Raw genomic sequence first — 20,148 nt, 5'->3', positions numbered from 1 at the left:
TCAAGAGCTATGATAGCAGGTGTGAAAACAAATTTTTTTGCTAGGTGAGGACTTTGGCGAGTTTTTCAGCCGTGAAGCGATTTCAGAAGCAAAAGAGATTATCTATCGCAAGTCGGAATTAGGGGAACGTGTAATAAAACACGTAAAGGACGAGGATAACTTGATGGAGATTGCGAAGACGTTCACTCGCTGTGCCAAAGAAAAGAGACAGCTTCCTGAGTTCGTTATTTTTGAGCCCCAAGAAGTTCCGGCCTGCAATGAAGAGATCACTGCTTGTGTAGTGTCCACTGTCAACGAGATGAATCGCAAGTTCAATTGCCTTCTTGACCGTTTGAACCAGAAACCATTACCGTGGCCTGAAGGCAACCCTGTTGCTGCTCAAGCTAATGAGTCTACTCGTTCTCCTCCGTCTTACTCAGTAGTCTTGAAAAAGCATCCTTCTACCGTTGTTACCGCAGAAGAAAGGAAAAACTTCCTGTCGAATATTTGTGGTGATGCTTTGAATGATGACGATTTTGAACTCCGCCGAGGGAAGTACGAATGGCGCCTCGTAACATAGTACAAATCTAAAGCAGCAGTACTAGCAACATCTATTAACAAAAAATCGCCTGAAACACTGGCAAGCGTTAAAACTCCCACTTTCATTGGTATGATCAAGTTTGTCCCAACTCATATTAATGGTGACGCGCTTAAAAGAATTATACCGAATTGTGAAAAAGTTGATCAATGTGGCAAAACCAGATAATTCAAATTATACTTCTCATCCCGCCAGTATCTGAACCGTGCCATGAAAAACCCTCCTAAAATTAACTTGGAGCGGTACCCCATCAAGGAATTTATCTTTCTACCAAAGCGCTGTTTGAACTGCCAGAATTTTGGTCATATTTCTGCTACCTGCTCTAGCCAGTAAATTTGCTCTCGATGCGGAGAAGGAGGTCATGGCTCTAGCCCCGACAAGTTCTGTGGAAACCCTATAGTATGCCCTCTCTGCAAATCAAAACCCCACACTTGCCATTCCTTCAAGTGCCCCACAATAATAAAAATCGTCAGTGAGCTGAAGCGGCCCAATATCAAAAGCCCAGCCTGTGTCAAAATTACGTCATGGAACATGAACGGAGGAGTCCCCAACAAATATGCCATAATTCAAAAATATTCTGCAGACTGTGATATTATGTTTATACAAGAACATATGCTCTCTCCTCACAATATTTCTCTCCTAAAGTTCTCGCACGAACTTACTTTTTACTTCGAGCCCGCAAAAATTCGGTCTTTCGGACACCCCTCCGGTCGCTTGGCAATTATTTGCCACCCGTATATTGAAAGTAAGGTGTTATTTACGCATGCTCTATTCTTGGCTATATCTTCCGGCAGTATCGCATTCTTCAGTGTATATCTTCCTACAAACTACCACGATGACAAATCGGAGCGAATGTTTATGAAAACAGTTCGCGAACTAGCGAAGTGCCTGAAGTCTGTGCCCCAGAGAGTTTTGCATTGCGTAGTCATGGGGGACTTCAACTGCAACCTGCTTGATAGTACGTGTGCCCGTAGTCAGCTTCTAAACGGCATCTTTGATGACAAACTTATCATCCTCCCAAAAGACAGTGATTACTCCTTCGTTCATAATTCTGGGTCCGTTTCAAACATTGACCATACGGCCTGCTCTAAGAATATTGACGGAAGTGTAACTGTTCTAAAAGACTCTGCCTTCAATGATCACTTACCCCTACTAGCATCTCTAAGCATAAAACCAGCTCTGCGTCAACCCAAGAACGACAAGTGGAAAGTAGTAAGTGAATGGGATAAAATTAATACTACTTTGTATCATCAGGTGCTGAACTCACTTCTTGTAAAGATACGAATCCCCTTCCATTTACTCCAAGTGAATTCGAATTTTGATCCCGCGGATGCGAGAGTACTCATCAATATATTTTGTGCCGAGATTACTCACTCGCTTCTCGTAGCTGAAAAAAAAGCAGTTCCTACCAGAAAGGTTAAAATGAAAACAGAAATTCACAAATTCTCGCAAAATCCGGCCCTAGTTAAGTGTTGCAACGATGCTAAGTTTAGGTTTAGAATCTGGCAAGATTGTGATAGGCCCAAATCCGGTCCTGTTAACTCTGTCCGTTTATGGACTAAACGAAAATTTGACAAGCAACTGAAAGCTCATCGTACCAAATTAAAAGAAAAGTACTCCTGCATAATCGTAAGTGACCCAAAACTAATCTGGAAAGCCCGGTTGAGTGAACCGGTCACCGGAAAACCCCATGATTCGATTAGCAAAAAAGATTGGGAATCGTACTTTTCCAACAAATTCAGTGCCCCCGACCCAAATACGTCTAATCCCTTCGCAAACCGGCTAGAATCGGTATTATCCAGCCAGTGTGTCCCTGATTTTGTCGTTACCTACGAAAGCGTACATGAAGCTATTTTAAAGCTGAAGAAGAAATATTCCCGTGGTGTAGACGAACTGTACGCGCTAAATCTGCTACACGGTACTACTATGCTTATTGAATATCTGACGCTGCTATTCCAGATTATTTTCACCACTGGTATAGTGCCTGACTCTTTTTGTGTCGGTTTGCTCTCGCCCTTCCTTAAAAAAGGGAAACCAACAGACCAACGCTCTTCGTACAGGCCAATCAGTGTTGCTCCAGTGCTCTGTAAATTTCTAGAGATCTCAGTCTCAAAAGAAATTCAATATCCGTGCCAAATGCCTGACAACCAGTTCGGTTTCCGACCGGGTCTGGGTTGTGCTCACGCTCTCTTCAGTCTTGCCGCCATTCTAGCAGATTTTCACAAATCTGGTGAACCTATAGTGATTGGTCCTTTTGATGGGAGTAGAGCGTTTGATTCGTCGATTTACACTCAGGCCCTTTTAGCCGCTTACCAGCAAGGTGTAAACCTCCGTGTCACTAGCGTACTGTACGATATGTCTTGCCGTTTAAAAGCGCATATAAAAATAGGTAGCCGCATCACATCAGTGGTTGTTCCAGTAAAGAAAGTTGTCCTCCAGGATTCATTATTATCCCCAAGTTTGTACAATAACAGTGTTTTAAATGCCCAGGCATGTGTAAATGTTTCATGTATCTCCAAGAATATAAATGTGTCGCTACTTACATACGCGGACGATCTATTAAATCTAAGTCGGTCTATTAGGGGTCTACAATCGAATTTCTCGATCCTGCGTGATGAATACCGAAAAATCGGCCTGGCTTTCAATACTTCTAAATCTGCAGTTCTTTTTTTCAACGATAGTCTTTCTCAGCCTGAACACCTCCTACTGGGTTACAAGTCAATTACTGTTTCATCTCACGTCGTGTATCTGGGTTTACCCATAGGCCGTAACCTTAATGAAACTCGTCTACTGCTGGTCAAACACGTCGAGAAAAAACTCTGCACCGCGTATGGGTCTATCGTTGCCAGCAGACTCTTCTTATGCCAAAAGTATATCGCGAATATGTATAACGCTGTTGCACTGCCGCATATTCAATATATCGCGCCATTTTGGAATTTATTCCAAACTGACACCCAAAAACGCAAGCTCCGGTCCCTTTATTTTAGGTTTGCGAAGTTCTTGCTACGATGCCCCTTGTGGACGAGAAATACTTATATGATTGATAAACACAGGATTGCAGACCCCAGTATCGCGGTAAACCGGTTGATTTCTAATTTCCAGGCAAAGTGGAATCACCCTGGCTTAAATATTTCTACAGTTCTTGATTATGTATTTTTCCATGTTGTGTTTTAAATTTCTCTCCGTTTTTCTTCTCTTTTTTTCTTTTATTTTTTTTCATTGTACTCCGTTTTGTTCCATGTGAAAAATACGGGTAATAAATATTTTACTTACTTACTTACTTACTTATTCCTGCTATAGACTCGGAATTCATACTTCTGTAGATTTCTTTCGCTGGGAATATCCTGCACACTTTTCGATCTCGCCGCTATTCCAGAGAGCGATATCGCGTCGCTTGAAACCGGGGACGCCGTAGCAGGCGCAATGTTTCTGGGAGTATTCATTTCTTCATAGATGTTTCATGGGAATTTATTTAACTGACCGGTCCCTTCCCCTGTCGACCCCTCCTCCTGTCTCAACCGGGCTTGGGACCGGCTTTGGTGGAGTTAAAAGTGCTATCACCTTATCTATTTAATGCTTGCATTAAGAACGTGCTGTCAGGAATCAGGCCTTGGTATTTTTGTACTTTATTTGAGATTTCTTATATTGCGTACGCGGACAACCCGCTAGTTTTAAGCATAACCAAGTCTAGTTTGGAATTATCTGTGCAATGTATTCCTTTGATGTTTTAGAATGTTGGTCTTACTTTGAATGTTAATAAACACGAATATTTATTTTTTAATTTCAAGTCATCAGCTCACAATTTGTTCTGTGATTCCTCCAAAATTCGTAATTTTCCGAGTTTATTGGGGTTAGGAATTAGTATTTGTTCTACACTCTCTTTTTTGTGACTCCAGGTTCTGAGAGATGTTAAAGAAAAGTTGATGATTGGATATGCGAAAATTGTAGCTAACCGTGGAGAATATTCACACCAAGCTTCAGCTAAAACGTATTCCATTTACTGTGACTATTCTGTCTTGTTTTTAAGTGGTTTGTATTTATCAATGAGTAAAACAGATGTTCGCCAATTCCTTATTTTTTATTTTAGACATAATTTTTGCTCTACTTTCCCACTTCATATCGTAATACACAAATGTTCATACTGTCAAATCGTTTGATTTACTTAGTGATAATTTAGCGAAACATGCCTTTGTGTCAATAGGCCCCAGTCGCAGTATAATACATGTGTTTTTTTGTCTTCGATTAATATTTACGCTGTTTATTTCTCTATTTTTTGCCTTTGCTTTCTTTTTAATGTATTTTACTCCAGTTGTTTTGTTCAAAAGTGGATAATAAATAAATTGTTATTAGAATACAAAGAATTTATCCACAAACATCAAATGTGTTCAATCTCTGTTCACCGATATTAATTCACCGATAAGGATTCAGTTGATGGTAATGTCTACCCATCTCCTATTGGCTCTGTTCGTCTGTTTATACACAATCTTAATGATCTAGAGGATACAATCTTTAAGAAGTTGAGTGAGTTAATTATTATTAGAGATTTTAACATAGATCTGATGGATACGAGGTCTTCTGTATCTTCAGATTTTCTCTCATCTATGATTGCCGCAGGTATTTTACCTTCTATGTGTATCCCATCTTACATTAAAGAAAGTACAGCGTCCTTGATTGACAATATCTTCTGTACAGCTACTTTGATCCATAATTGTGTCTTAGTAAGTGACGCTTCTGGTCATTTTCCCTGCCCATTCTTGCTACTGTTTCGATAATATGACTATTAAGAGCCGTGGATCTCATAGAATGCCTTTTAGATTTGGTGAAGTGAAATTATATCTTTTTTGGGTCAAGATAGGCAGAAATTTCTTCGGGTAATTTTGAGAATGATTCTGATCTTTTTAATTTATTTGATACCTTTTATGAGTCTATTAAGGAGTATTTTCTTATATTTGCTGTGTATTACCTCCTAATCGTAGATCCAAGAGAACTTTTGCTCCAAATCCATGGATCACTCCTTGTCTCCTTAGGAGCTGTAGGACAAAAATAGTCCTAGGAGAGCTTATAAGTCTGCATGTCTCTAAATGAATGCTATTCGCTTTCTGCGATTCAAAATAATCAGAAATGTCTAAAATCCTGTTGTTTGAGAGGACAAGCCACAGTATTATTTTACTTCTTTTTCAAATTGCGGTAAAGGTTTCGAAAAACATTGACAGGCAATATACTCTGTCCCTAGGCCCTGCTTTCAGTCACCATCAGTTCCTTCATTTCTGGTTCCGTATAGCTAAATATCGAGGGTGAGCTGAAAGGTCAAGATGCATTTGCTTCATATCTTATGAGTATTGGTAGAAGGAACGCTTCTGCTTTTAGTTCTTCTCTTTCGCAATCTAATTGCAGGTATTATCGTTGGTCACCTTGTATTAAATCTATGTTCTTAGAACCAGCAACTGATATAGAAATTACTGGATTTGCAATGAGATTTGAGTATTTCCCTTCGTCTGGCTCTGCTAATATTCCAACAGAAGTAATTTTGTCCAGACTGCCCTCCATTATCTCTCCCTAAACGAAACTAATTAGCCTCTCCTTTCAGCATGATATTTCCCGAGTAGTCTCAAATGTGCTCGAATCATAATATTATATAAGGGGGGACGAAATGATCCAACCAAATATCTGTCAATTTCTTCGTTTTTTTGTGTTTAGAACAATATTGGAGAAGGCAATACTTTCTCGTCTTAATGTATTTTTTACTTCTATAGGTTTTTTTTAACGATTTACAGTTTGGTTTTCAAACAAATTGTTCATACAACTGAGAATGCTATTGTAGTTTCTTCTAAACAATCTTCACTCTACACTAGATTCCTTTTTTATTCCTGCTGCTTTATTTCTTGATGTTCGTAAAGCCTTAGATTCACTAACCCACAGAATTGTTCATCCAAAACTTTCTCATTTTGTTGAAAGAGGTAGCGCGTTCTTTGGTTTAAGTCTTGTATGTCTGGTAGAATAATTTCTGCTGATCTGCTTTTCTGTTCATCATCAAAGTCTCTAAATACTTTTTAATCCACATTTTGATACGAAGGCCTCGTGTTCAGGCCCCATCATTGTCTATGATTTCTTATTTCAACATAATTGGCAGATTTTTTTCTTTCAAATCTATTTCCACAGTCTGAATATTTGTTTTAATCTGTAATATGATATTAATGTAAACTTTGGTGAAAATTTGTAAACTTTTTCGTGTTAGATACAGAGATAAATTGTCAATTTCTATCAAAAGTCCATTTCCTTGATGACTAATTTTAATAAGGTAAACTCGACGTATTTAAAGCGATTCCTCTTCCACGATAGATTCCAGAGTAATAAAATTGACTGTTTAGAAGTAGGACAGTTCCTATCATATATTCAGGTGTCTGGGTCCTGGTTTAACTGGTTATAAGCGACCGATTAAGATTGATTGAGCCAGTTCTGATTCTGCCCCAGTGTTGAAATAGGTGGTAAAGTTGTACCAATTTCAGTACATTTTCCTTCGACCTGTACATCTGTACGACTTTTTGTTTAAGTCAAAAATTTGGCACATTTTACGAAACTGGTACAAATTCAGTACTTTTGCGACAAAATTCATCGATCCCACATAATTTGGTATATTCGTCATTTGCTAATCAATTCCATCGACTTTTTCAAATTATTAAATAAAAAAAAAATAATTCTTTTAGCTGAAAGTAAGGAGCGACATTAAAACTTAAAACGAACAGAAATTACTCCGCATATGAAATGGGTTGTCCCCTCCGCAATCCCTCGCTCTTTACGTTAAAGCTTTTAATTGTTTTAAAAAGTAGAATTGTGGCAAAAAGTCAAACTTTTTGAAGCAACATCGACATGACGCAGAACTGGAGAAACTGGGATGAAAAGACGAATCCTCCCTAGTTCAGCCAAACAGGCTGGACTAGCAAAACATTCAACAGGGTTGAATGGCTGAGGTAGAATCCGATCATGGGCGTTCAATTCAGCTGTATCCATTTCTACTAATCCATTAAAGTAAGAGGCATCCTCGAAAATGCGACCCCAACCTATAAAAAAGTATTTGACAAAATGTATACGACTTATTATACGTCTATAGACCGTACTAACCATTTTACTTCATAACATATACCGAAAAAGAAAGCATTCCATGAACTTCAATTGTGAAGAAATTGATTTACTTTTCTGGCCAAAAACAAGCATGAAATATACTATTAACTAGCAGAAAAGGTCAATAACAGCAATAAAAATACACTAAAAAAAACGAAATGCATAGTCTTGCTGGAACTGTATCGACACATACATGCATTCAAACATGTGTCACAACAGTAAAGCGTCTGATCGACAGCATTTTCTCTTTTTTTTTTTTACTTCGTGCATTCTTTTGTAGAATTAGATAGTCTATCAAATTATTTCGTGAGTTTTCTTTTTTCAGGTCTAAGAATATATTGAATAGGTCTCCTACTTTGGCCTTGACTACCTTAAAATTTAGTAAGAACGAGTTAACCTTCCTCAGGTCAAGGTTCGCTGAGACTTCTTTTTTGACAATGATACCATTTTTGGTCACTGTTCGACTGCTTGTGAGTCTGTAAAAACTCGGCAATTCAATAAGAATTTAGGAACATAGGAATATTTACCTTAGGAATATTGCCTTCCGAATCGAAGGAAAATAAATACTCCATTATACTTTGAAATGCTTAAGACAATCAGCAGTTGTAATTTACGAGGTAAATTTATAGCAAACAGTATTACTGGCTTTTGTATAAAGTGAATATACCACTCGATGCCTTTATGCTCTTTACAAATATAATAATCGCCTCTACCGGAAATTCAGATTTAGGCACGTTTTGACCTCCTAAAAATGACCTAAATATGGGGTATAAAAAAGGCCAAGAAAATTGGTCTCAAGCCTTAAATACCTAATAACATTGATCTCAAACTTACTCTTTCATTATAAATCCATTTTTTTTAATGTTATATAATCCATAAGCACTGATTTTCCGATATTAATTTGGATAAATTAATTTTTCCAATGTTATGACGTTTCTTCTTCATTGACATCGAATTTTAAATAAAAGCATGCGTTTTTGGTCGAAAATATGAAAGCTGGCTATTACGAACGCCAGTTATACTGTTTGCTATAAATTTACCTATATTAAATACAGCAATGGTTATTTTACGTATTTAATATATGCTATGCTTTACCCCCACCCCCCTGATGTGCAAATATATAGCCCAAATTTGTTAATGAACTATTACAGATTTGCGATTTCAAATATCCTATTATTTTGTAAAAAACGACCAAAACGCATGCTTTAATTGAAATTTCGGTGACAAGGAAGAAGAAAACGCCATAACATTGATAAAATTTATTTATCCAATTTAATCGTGGAAAATCAGTGCTTGTGGATAATATAACATTAAAAAAAGGGATTTATAATGAAATGGTAAGTTTGAGTCCAATGTTTTAAAGTCTGAGACCAATGTTTTAAGCCTTTTTTATACCCCATAATTAGGTCATTTTTAAGACCTCATTAAGGTCTTAAAAATATTCTAATTTTCGTAAATATTACTATGTTCGTAAATTCCTATTGAATTGCTGACTCACTACATGATTTAAGAAAAGATTTATAAACATTTAAAAGGAATTTTTTCAAAAGAAAGAAAGTGTGATATAAGGTTTTCTGCATATCAGAGTAATGAAACCAGATTTATTATTTAATATTTAATGTTTGAATTTTTTTCCTTTTTAATTTTGTAATGGTAAAATTGAAACAGTATAAGATGTATTTTATTTTCAGTGAAGTGTAAATAAACCTATGTTCTGGCTTTCAGAGGGCAGTGTCCCTACTGTCATTCGAGGCAATTTCTGTTTGTTTTACGATTCATCTGTTTATCCATAGCACAATTATCTATATATTTTATGTGATAGCTCATTTTAATTTTTGTTCCTTTGGGGTCTCATTTATTCATTGATCGTAATTCCTGTTTATTTTAAATTTTAATCACAATGTTACTTTATGTCAAGTCGTTTTAATATGTTTAATATGCCAGTTTTTTTTAATGATAAAAAAGGAGAAATTAAAATAAATTAATGAAACGACTGGCCTATCACAAGTATTACTCGCCCTGCAACAACAGGAGTTGAGGATGTGGAACACATTCCTGCTGGGTTTCAGCACTTTTCTCATTTAAAAACTTAATTTCTTGAAGGTGCTTACACTGGAGTTCCTAGGGATCCTACAGACGACTTTAAAAGAACAATCATTCCGGTCTTCAAATATGTTAATACAGTCACAAAGAAAGAAAAGTAACTCATTTTTATTTAGGGTACACAAATATTATTTAGATAAATCGTTGTGATTTTAATTACAGAATTCTGTATTATATGACATTTTAGGTTTATAATGAAAAGAAAAGATAAAAAAAAAGAAGAGGGAAGAGAGAAAAATATTAATAAAAACTAAACTGAATAAAATTATACCTAATGAGTCACCTTCTCAGTAGGGGCCTCCCCCAGGCCACTCAGCGCGTCCCTGGGCTGTGGATGGGGGAACGTCCTACAGATATGTTGGGTACCTCCATTGAGTAGGAGATGCGAACCAAGGGGGACCTAGTAAATGGAGGTCCATAATAGAAACTGGGGCACACTCAACCGGGGGCTGTAAATGCAGTTGTAAGAGGAAGAAAGCCCATTTGATTTACACTCGGCAGGACCCACCAGCATGTGGACGCATCCCATGAGCTAAAAACCTTCTCCCAGCAATGATTTAAAATTGCATGGTGAAGCAGAATACCATCATGGGAGGGTCCTCTTTAGGTGTACAATTGCGGAAGGGCGCAGGATTAAGATTAATTGACAAAAGCCTTTGCAAACTCACCTTGCCCCCAGCCTGTTGTGCACCATCTGGTCACGATTGTCCGTCCCAAGTCAAGATAAAGTGAGGAGGGCTGTAAAAAAGGCTTGCACCCTGTCCCCTGGATTTGCTTGGGCAAGGAAAGTTATCTTGCAACAAATAGCGTCAATCCAGACTCCCATTTCCATCCCGAACCCAGAATGTCCCTAGATATCCTCACAACTGTGGCCGAACCACCCAAAGATTGAACCTCCTTGAAAAGAGTGGTATGAAAATTGCCACTTGCAATATTCTGACTTCGAAATATTCAGACGATCAACTACTTCTCGAAAATGAACTCAAGCATTATTCTATTGTTATTGATGGCCCTCTTATTTGCCAGGAAAAGGTGAGAAATTCATCAGCGATTACAATGGTCTTATTTGGTCGGCCACTGGCAACACAAGGAGAGCTGGTTCTTCATTACAGAACTATAAAAGCGCTTATAAATCTCAAAATGTCATATCAGGGTGTCTATTCTCAGCCTCCCTGAAACACCATCATGGATGGTTCTTTGTAGTTATATGCTATGCGCTAACAAACAAGGCTGACGCCGATTTTAAGTGCCAGTTCGATACACACCTTACGCGAGTGATATCTTCTGCCTCTCCCCACGATATACTGGTTCTTCTTGGGGACTTCAACGCTACCGTTAATTATCCCACAGGCATCTGGAAAGACTTCATGGGATATGGTTACCCCAGACGTAACTAATGACAATGGAAACTGTCTGCTTCAGCTTTGCAGAGCTCATTAGCCTCTTATCTCCAGCGTAATTTTTGAAATACCTTAAATTCACCAGTCCACAAAGTCTAGTAACGATGGAGTCACAAAGCAAATAATTAATTTTATCACTATCTCACGGCGGCGGAGGTCTTTGGTTTCTAACTGCTGCTCCTTTCGTGGTGATGAACTTATTAATGTTGCGAAAATTTGTCTGAAGTTGAAATCTTAAAAGGCTGATTAGCGCATTGCGATTCTAAGCCTCTGCAGTCTTGATACTCCTGGGACCAAAGAGTGATACGCAATCGAAATTAATACGCAACACACACTAATATGATGAGAGGGGTGTTTTTTTTTATTACAAAGTTCGGGGAAATGAGGAGACATATTTTTGATAAAGCTACTCTGAATTTTTTTCTGCCATCTAGTCTTCCACGGTACTTCATTGATGCTGGGGCAAAAATTCTGTTTCCCGTAAATACTTAGTTGCAGATGAGAATAGTGTTCAGATGGGAATTAGTTGTACATGGGAATTTTCACTGCATGGACAATTAAGAAAATACCTCTATAGTTTTCGCAGGCAGTCTTGTCCCCTTTTTTGTGGACTGGAAGGAGGAATGAGATTTTGCAGTCTTTCGGAAAATCCTTTGTCGTCCAAACTTGTACAAACAGATCGGCTAGACCGCATCATGGAGTTGGCAAGGCATTGCACATTTCATAAGGAATTCCATCCTCTCCTGGTGTCCTGCTACTCTAAATAAACTGAAGGGCTTTCAGTACTTCTGCGATACTTGATGGGTCCAGATTTATATCGTAAGGCTTCCTAGCAGACCTGAGAAAGGAGATAGATCATATGGGGTTTTAACGAACTTCAGTAGCTCAGAGAAATGTTCTTGCCAACGTTCCAATTGTCCTTGTTCCGATCGGGTGATTTCCCTACACTTGTCTTTCAGCGAAAGACAAGTGTTGAAAGGGCTTTTTCCACAGCTTCTCTTAGCAATTTAAACATTTTCTTGCTATTATGATTTTTGGACGTATTCTCGAGTTCATTTGCAATATTTGAGCAGTACAGTTCTCGGTCCTGTTTGACTGATAGTTCAACTGCTTTTCCGGCTGCTGCACCACCAACGAGGGGGCGCTTCTTTTCGACTAATTTTACGGTGCGGGCAGAAGTCCAGATTCATTCTTTCGGTTGGTGTGGTCAAAGACTTCTTCGGCTAAATTATGGATAGTAGCTTTAATCAGTGCCCATTCGTGGTCAACGTCAGACAAATGGTTTAGGACTTCAAATCGGTTGCTAAGCTTCAGCTCAAACTCTTAATTACGGACAACTTAATTTAGCCACGTTAAAGCGGTTTGCTCTTTTCTGTTGCCATTGTCTGTTTAGACGATGATGGACTCTACATACAAATAGATAGTGGTGAGATCCGTCGAAAATCCGTATCAGCTCCTCTAAATACTCTGGCATCTAGCAGGAACTTCTGTAACGCATACTCACTAAAACCTGACCGATCTGAGGTTTTGTTCTACCGTCGTTCGAGCGCCATGTAACGAGGTGCAGTGTCTTGTGTTCAAATAAAGTATTAGTAGCACAGAATGTATGCTCCCTTTTTGGAGCATACACGAAAACAGTGATTTTGTGGCTTATGCGGCCTCTGATTGTCGCGATACGAGATGAAACTGGCTCCAAGGTTGCCTCAGAGCTTGCAGTAGGAGCATCAACAAAGAATCTAACACCGTGTTGGTCCGAGTCATCAGTGGGGCCTGAGGTGTAGAAATGGAATTGATGTTGAGCCTTTTGGACAGAACGTCAATTACTTGTGTTTCAAATACGCACCAAATATTGACCCAATACTTGGGGACGTCAATTATTTGTGTTTCAAATACGCACCAAATATTGACCCAATACTTCAGGAGCTCCCGTGTAAGGAGTAGCTGTGTAGATTCCAGCTTGCAACTTCGAATATTCCACATGCAGATGCTGAATCGGTCGGGTAGCTTACATACCTGTCAAACCAGGCATCCCCCAATACCTGGCCATCGTCGGTTACCGCGAACACCATGGTAGTGTTATGCTGCAACTGCTCTTCTATATCCATTAATGTTCCAAAGGTTCCCCAGGCCCTTGGCATCCCAGTAGGATTGAGGCAACCCTTTGTTGAGGCCGTAGACCATAAAAACTGGATCCACCGGCTTGCCGCAGTTGTCCTCCTTTAGAGGATCATCCCATGAGGATGTTCTGCTTAACCATATAATTAAACCCATTGTTGGTAGAAGGTTTATAGCTTACGGGGCGTGTCCAAATACTAGTAAGCTCTACAGAGTGTACATCAGAGTGGGCTTCTTCCTCCTCCACCGGCATTTACGACCCACGGATGAGGATGCCTCAATTTTGTCGATCACTTAAAAAGGGCACTAGAACTTTTCATTTCCGTAAGAATGAGCCCTCTTGCGACACTCTAGGACCACTTGGTCGATACGATGACCCCTGGGGAAAAGAAAAAAACAAAAAAAACAAACAAATAAAAACGCACCCGTGATTTGTCTTCTGGCAAAAAATACGAAATTCCACATTTTTTAGACAGGAGCTTGAAATTTTTGCTACAGGGTTCTCTGATACGCCGAATGCGATGTTGTGATTTTCGTTAAGATTCTATGACTTTTAGGGGATGTTTCTCCCTATTTTCCAAAATATGGCAAATTTTGTCAGGCTTGTAACTTTTGATGACAAAGTAAATTAATTGAAACTTATATATTTAGAATCAGCGTGAAAATTCGATTCTTTTGATGTATCTTTTAGCATCAAAATTCCGTTTTTTAGAGTTTCGTTTACTATTGAGCCGGGTTTTTTCACAACAGTTCGTTACCACGAACTGTTTGATTAGCCAATATATGGAGAAATAGCTACTAGTGTTTGATAAACTATAGCAGAAAAAAGTACAACTCTAAAATAAGCTATGTGCTTTAGTCTTGATTAGGTGTTCTAAATTTATTATGGTGATGAGCATTTGGGTCGACTTAAATAAAGAAGAGGTGGAAAACTGGGCTTAAATAATACATGTCTAAAAAACCATAGAATTGAATTTGAAAAAGTTTAATAACGTTCAACGAAAAATAAGTACATTTTTATTGACGAAGTATGCGTTATATGCAGGGCCGTGTCCAGGGGAGGGGGTTAGGGGCTCAATCTCTCCCCCAAAATGTTTTTCTGGCTCGTAAAAACGTAACAAATTGAATACAAACAAATTTTTGATGCATTTTCTTAAGCTCTTTTCGTAAAATCCCCCAAAAATTAATTTGTAACCCCTCCACCCCACCCCCGACAACCCTGGTTATATGTTGTAACTATTAACAAATTATTTATTACCGTTTGAAGTTTTTCAAGCTTGTTAGAGAAGCCAAACGACGAAACGATAAATATTTAACGGCGCAGCACTATTATTGCAACGTGGATTGTACAATTTTTTTTTACCAATCTGCTATAGTTTTAGTGTAAACTTCTTGAAATGTAGTCTTGTTTATCAAACAGTTCGTGGTAACGAACTGTAGCAAGGAGCGACCCGGCTCAATAGTAACCAAAACTCTAAAAAATTGATATCAATAGCTACATCAAAAGAATTGCATTTTAACGCTGATTTTAAATATATAAATTTCATCAAGTTTAGTCTTACCCATCAAAAGTTACGAGCCTGAGAAAATTTGCCTTATTTAGGAAAATAGGGGAAAACACCCCCCAAAAAGTCGTAGGATCTTAACGTAAATGACACCATCAGATTCAGCGTATCAGAGAACCCTACTGTAGAAGTTTCAAGCTCCTATCTGCAAAAATGTGGAATTTTGAATTTTTTGCCAGAAGACAAATCACGGGTGCGTGTTTATTTGTTTTTTTTTTTTTCCCCAGGGGTCATCGTATCGACCAAGTGGTCCTATAATGTCGCAAGAGGAGTCGTTCTAACGGAAATGAAAAGTTCTAGTGCCCTTTTTAAGTGACCAAAAAAATTGGAGGGCATCTAGGCCCCCTCCCACGCTCATTTTTTTCCCAAAAACAACGGATCAGAATTTTGAGATAGCCATTTTGTTCAACATAGTCGAAAACCATAATAACTATGTCTTTGGGGGTGACCTACTCCCCCACAATCTGTACCCCCTCGTATACGTAATAAAAATATAAGGTTATGAAAGTTTGTTACGTAAGTTAATTCTTAAGTTACGTATATTTTTTACTAATAAAAACGTTCGTTAAAAATTAAAAGTCCTAGTTGCCTTTTTAAGTAACCGAAAAATTGGAGGGCAACTAGGCCTCCTTCTCCACCCCTTATTTCTCAAAATCGTCTGATCAAAACTAAGAGAAAGCCATTTAGCCAAAAAAAGAATTAATATCCAAATTTCATTTTTAATAATTTATGTGCGGAGAGCCAAAACCAAACATGCATTAATTCAAAAACGTTCAGAAATTAAATTGAAAAAAACTAATTTTTTTAGCTGAAAGTAAGAAGCGACATTAAAACTTGAAACGAACAGAAATTACTCCGTGTATGAAATGAGTTGTCCCCTCCGCAATCCCTCGCTCTTTACGCTAAAGTTTGACTCTTTGCCACAATTCTACTTTTTAAAACAATTAAAAGCTTTAGCGTAAAGAGCGAGGGATTGCGGAGGGGACAACTCATTTCATATACGGAGTAATTTCTGTTCGTTTTAAGTTTTAATGTCGCTCCTTACTTTCAGTTAAAAAAACCAGTTTTTTTTAAATTTAATTTCTGAACGTTTTTGAATTATAGCATGTTTGATTTAGGCTCTCCGCACATAAATTACTAAAATGAAATTTGTATATTAATTCTTTTTTTTTGGCTAAATGGCTTTCTCTTAGTTTTGATCAGATGATTTTGAGAAATAAGGGGCGGGGAAGGAGGTCTAGTTGCCCTCCAATTTTTCGGTTACTTAAAAAGGCAACTAGAACTTTTAATTTTTAACGAACCCTCGTTAATACCTCGTTCTTTACACTAAATCGTAAGTTTTGTCCCAATTCTTTAAGAATGACCCCTGAATCAGAAAGGCCGTAGAATAAATAGTTGAAATTACTAAAAATACTTTAGCATAAAGAGCAAGGTATTTATCTCCTCCTAAATACCTCGCTCTTTATGCTAAAGTATTTTTAGAAACCCTCATATGCGTAATAATCTCTGTTCGTTTTAAGTTTCAATGCTACTTCTTCCTTTCATTTGAAAAAACGTTTTCATGTTTATTTTTCATTGTTTTCTTATAGTAATGCTAGAGAATCCTGCGCCCTTGTCATTGAATTTGTCTTCCCCCGTGACAGATTCCTCCAAGGAAAGATCCTCCAACATAGCCCCCTCTCCTAAGCCCAACCCCCAAACAAAATAAAATCCCCCTGAAAACGTCTGTACACTTCCCAATAACCATTACTATATGTAAACACTGGTCAAAGTTTGTAACTTGCAGCCCCTCCTCCAGGGATTGCGGGGGAGTAAGTCATCCCTAAAGACATAGTTATTATGGTTTTGGACTATGTTGAACAAAATGGCTATCTCAAAATTTTGATCCGTTGACTTTGGGAAATTAATGAGCGTGGGAGGGGGCCTAGATGCCCTCCAATTCTTTGTTCACTTAAAAAGGGCACAGGAACTTTTAATTTCCCTTAGAATGAGCCCTATCGAGACAAAATAGAACCACTGATTCAGTACGCTCACACCTGGGGAAAAAAAAAGCAAATAAACACGCTTCCGTGATCTGTCTTCTGGCAAAAAAAAATACGTAATTCCACATTTTTGCAGATAGGAGCTTTAAAACTCTACAACAGGGTTCTCTGATACGCTGAATCTGATGGCGTGATTTTCGTTAAGATTTTATATTACTTTTAAGGGGTGTTTTTCCCTATTTTCTAAAATAAGGCAAATTTTCTTAGGCTCGTACATTTTGATGGCTAAGATTAAACTTGATGAAACTTAAATATTTAAAATCTGCATTAAAATGGAATTCTTTTGATATGACTATTAGTATTAACATTTCCTCTTTTAGAGTTTTGGTTATTATTGAGCCATATCGCTGCTTACTACAGTTCGTTACCACGAACTGTTTGATATTGCCTTTACTTTTCTTTGAAGTAGTCCTTTTCGGGAGGCTTTTTTATTTAATTTTTGTTCGTTTTTGATAGCCGAAGTTTCAAGTTTTTCAAGATTCCCTAATTTCAATTTTTTTTTTAACACCAAAGTTTCATCTGAGTGTCAAAACTAGGATGGAAGTAACAAAGTATCAAAATAAAGAAAATATCTAATTGTCAAAATAAACAAAGTACCAAAAACAATAAGCAACTTGCCTAAATTTAGTACTTGCCCTGTAAGTCAAAGTTGCCCTGTAAATCAGTAAATTGAAGTATCAAAGTAAACAGAGCATCAAAGCAGCAAAATTTCGCTTGGAATTTTCTTGTCGCAGTTCTCTATCCGGGCTGGGGGCTCAAGCCTGGAAGGATATTTATTTGGTCTTTGTAATGTTTTGAACAAAATTACTATTTCAAGATTTTGACCGGATGCCTTTGAGGAAAAGAGGGTGGGGGATGGGCTGGCTGCCATTTTATCACTTTTGACTCTCTGAAAAAAGCTAGGAATTTCAATTACCTATCGAATGAGCCTCCGCCAAAGTCAATACGACCCCCCTTCCAAGAAATTTACAGGTTAACAATAATCAACTTTCATAAGTTACAACCCTTGCCTGAAAGGCTAATTTTTCCTAACCTGAGTTCAAATAATTTTGAATTTTTTTGCAATCTTGAACAAAATTGTTATTTTAGAATTTTGATTGGATATATTTTGGGGTAAAAAAAGGCGTGAGGAAGTGAGAAGGGCCTGAATACTCTCCGATCACTTTCAATTCTTATAAAAGCCACAAGAAATTTACATTTTCAGTCGAATGAGCCTCTTCCAAAGTTTATGCGACCACACCTTCCATTAAAGCTATATGTTATTGATAAGCAACTAGCATTCTATTAGCCCTTTTTCTGAGGGCTGAGGGGCTTTTCAAAACCGGAGCCATAGTTGTTTAAAAGTAGGACTATTTGGACAAAATGGCTGACTAAAAGTTTTGATCGTAAAACGTTTAGGAAAAAAGATCGTGTGGAGGGTGGGAGGGGTAGATGGTTGCCATCCAATTACTCTTGAACTTTCAAAAATGGAGCTAGAACTTTCAATTTCTCATCAAATGACCATTACCCAATATTTACACGACCAACCCTTCCATAAAAATCCTAAATGTTCGCGGGATATAACTATATAATCTTTAACAATGTTGAACAAAATAGCCATCTCGAAATTTCGATCAGATGCATATGGGGAAAATAGGACGTAAGGGGGAGGGGGTATTTCCCCCTGATCACTTTTGACTCTTAAAAAAGAACAACAATTTTCAATTTCCAATCGAATAAGCTTCCTCCAAAGTTTATACGCAACCACTTCCACCTTATATACCCCTAAGGCATAGCTTACAAACCTTGCCCCTAGATTCTAGTGTAGGGGGATTCGGTTGTCCCCGGTGGCCCTGTTATATGGTCTATAAACTCTTTTGAACAAAATGGCTCTATCAAAAGTTATATCGGATGCATTTGGGAAAAAGGGGCGTGGAGAGGGGGGGGGGAGCTATTCCCATTCCGATCCCTTTTACTCTGTAAAAGGGATATAATACTTTCAATTTCCAATCCAATGATTCTCTTCAAAGTACGTTGGGGGGGCTACCTTTCCCTTGATCACTTTTAAATCTTAAAAAGGAACCTATCAAAAGGGCCTCCTCCAACGTTTATAGGACCAACCTTTTCATAAAGACCATATATGCCCCAGGATATAACTTAAAATTCACCCCCTCAGGCTCTGGAGGGTTTGGTCAACCCTAAAGGCATTGTTATACGATCCTAGGACTATTTTGAATAAAATGGCCATCCTAAAATTTTGAGCAGATGCGTTTGAGGAAAACAGGGCTCCTGAAGATAATTGTCCTTTGAACCCTTGGGACTCTTAAAAGAGACTCATAACGTTCAATTTTCAATCGAAGAAGTCTCCTTCAACGCTTATATTGCCACCCCTTCTATAAATAATCTATATCCCCTGGGACCTAACTTATAATCCTTGTCCCTGGGCTCTCAGGTGTTGTGTCAACCCCAAAGGCAGTTTTATCTGAAATTTGGACAATCAATTCGATCAAAACTTTGATCAAATGTTTATGGAGAAAAGGAGGGAGTAAGAGGGGGCGTAGTTACCCTCCGATCATTTTACTTCAAAAAAGGGCTCTAGAACTTCCAATTTTTAATCTTATGAACCCTCTCCAAAATTTACACGACCATCCTTTCCATATGAAGTACCTCTAAGGGAAAAATATAAACGAATAATAAACATTGAAGCCGTATGGCCTTTGCTATAGGCAAAGCTACAGCATTGCCTGTGATTTTAGTTCTCAGCAAGGCACACACTCTTGCAGGGTCCGGGCAGAAAAGAATATACAATTCTAATTAGATGAGTGAATTCTAGTTATATTTATTAGTGTACGGTAGTTCTAAGCAGTATTTGAATATGTGTGTGGTGGAGGCTATTCACTTTTCATGCTGATCTTTGCAATAGTTCAGCCTAAGCCATGACTAGTATTTGCTGTCAGGGCAACTTTCCTCGCATCTCATTTGTAATAAATAATTCCTTGATGTGTCCTAGAACCTTTATCAAGAGAAAAAGCCTATTAATAGTAGATAGCCATCGTTCAGTGGATAATCAATAATGAATCAACATTTTCCCAGAGAAAAAGACAAGTTTGCCATCTCTGTAGCGTCTTAAAGCCTGTTTGCTTTTGTCTGTTTCCCAAGCAAATTATTTAAATCGTAAAAATAGAAAAAATTACGAATTTTTTTTTACATTCTTGCTCGAATTTGTGCAGACAAATATTTTTTTCCTT

The 20,148-nt window shown here is 37.9% G+C and overlaps 1 protein-coding gene across 2 annotated transcripts in view; it reads left to right on the top strand.

Moving 5' to 3' along the window:
• The window catches only part of LOC136038827 (brain tumor protein-like), a 456,036-nt gene that overhangs the window by 189,598 nt on the left and 246,290 nt on the right, over nucleotides 1-20,148 (top strand). The gene's annotated exons all lie outside the window — the stretch shown is intronic.

This window comes from Artemia franciscana, chromosome 18, assembly GCF_032884065.1.
Source record: "Artemia franciscana chromosome 18, ASM3288406v1, whole genome shotgun sequence".
NCBI classification, from domain to species: domain Eukaryota; kingdom Metazoa; phylum Arthropoda; class Branchiopoda; order Anostraca; family Artemiidae; genus Artemia; species Artemia franciscana.
The sequence above is the reverse complement of the archived record's forward strand: the minus strand, read 5'-3'. Positions and strand labels throughout refer to the sequence as shown.